Consider the following 1,861-nt stretch of genomic DNA (forward strand, 5'->3'; position numbering starts at 1 on the left):
ATAGTCTAGTCTATAGTCTAGTCTATAGTCTAGTCTATAGTCTAGTCTATAGTCTAGTCTTTAGTCTAGTCTATAGTCTAGTCTATAGTTTAGTCTATAGTCTAGTCTGTAGTCTAGTCTATGTCCTAGTCTATAGTCTAGTCTATAGTTTAGTCTATGACCTAGTCTATAGTCTAGTCTATAGGTTAGTCTATATACTAGTCCATAGTCTAGTTTGTAGTTTAGTCTATAGTCTAGTCTATAGTCTAGTCTGTAGTCTAGTCGATAGTCCATTCTATAGTCTAGTCTGTAGTCTAGTCTATAATATAGTCTATTCCAGTCTATAGTTTAGTATATAGTCTAGTCTTTAGTCTTAACTATAGTCTAGTCTAGTTTACTCTATAGTCTAGCCTGTAGTCTAGTCTTTAGTCTAGCCTATAAGCTAGCTCCTAGATTATACTCCATTTGTGACATGAGTTTTTATATATTAAAGATATTTCTTAAATCATGTCCCTTTTCACACTAAATTGCTTTCTATAATCCCTAACATTTCATTAAAATTAAAAACCTTTTTTTAATCCCTTTCCAAATCTTTCCTAGCGGTCATAATAAACATAAAACATAACACGGAAATGTTTTTAAAGAAAAGTATCAGCGAACAGCAAAAAATAGACTGCCTTAAATCAAAAAGAAATACGAACGTATACAGAGTGAAAAAAATGGTTAAAAAAAAGAGGAATCATCACTTCAACACGTCCTTACATTTTTCCTACAGATGTAACCACATTGAACGCGTTTTTCTATTTAGCCGCATTGTAAGCGTTTTGGCCCTCTAACAACATTTTATTCTGTGTTTTTATTCTCGTTTTTTGTTGTTGTAGTAGTTTTAGGTTTCTTTCGTTTTATTTTTCACTTGTTGTTGGTGTAGGTATATGCTTTCTTTTGTTGCCTGTTACTCTTCATAAATCATAAATTCATGCTACCATGCACTTACTCATTGCCTTGAGCTCAAGTTATGCAGCCATTGTGTAAAATACATACATATGTACATGCAGAAAGACAGACAGACGAATAAAAAAACATACACACACAAACATAACCAAACATATAATCGAGAAACATCATGTCCTGGTATATACTCCGTATTGGCCAAAATGGTAAAAAACGGTACTGCTGTTATAGAAAAGGGGGCCGATGTAAGGGAAATATTTTGCTGATACAAATACAGTATAACAACGGTATGAGCACGAAGGATCATAGTGGTAAAAAATTTATAAAACAAAAGTATTAGCTTGGCAATGGTATACAACAGTAAGAATACGATTTGTAGCAGCAGCAACTACAAGAATATCACCACCAGCAATAGTTGCAACAACGACAACAAGAACATAACCACCAACAACAAATATTTACTACGCGGGCAGCACAAGCAGCAAAAAGATTGAAAAAAAATATAAAAACTATGCATATATTGTTAAACTATTCAACACGAATTTTAAGGACCCAGTAATCTCGTCTTAGTAGTTCAGTATAAAGTTTAGATCATAGGCTGCACTATAGATTAGACGAAAGTCTAGACTATATACTAGGCTATAGTCAAGTTAATAGACAGACCTATAGTTTAGACTATGGTCTGGCCTATTGTCTAGATTATAGCTTAGATTATAGTCTAGTGTATAGTATTGTCTATAGACTAAGGAGTGAGATCGAAAAATTCTTAACACACGTTTTTCATTACATTTTTCAACCAAAGTATTTTTTTGATTTTTTTTTTATCAAGTTACCTTTGAAAAACATGTCAGTTATTATGTGTAATGTCAATTATATTATTTTTTTGTTAATCTGATTAAAATGAGTGACCAGAAAAAAGTGCGTACTGAAA

The sequence above is a fragment of the Lucilia cuprina genome, chromosome 6 (assembly GCF_022045245.1).
Source record: "Lucilia cuprina isolate Lc7/37 chromosome 6, ASM2204524v1, whole genome shotgun sequence".
Classification (NCBI taxonomy): Eukaryota; Metazoa; Arthropoda; class Insecta; order Diptera; family Calliphoridae; genus Lucilia; species Lucilia cuprina.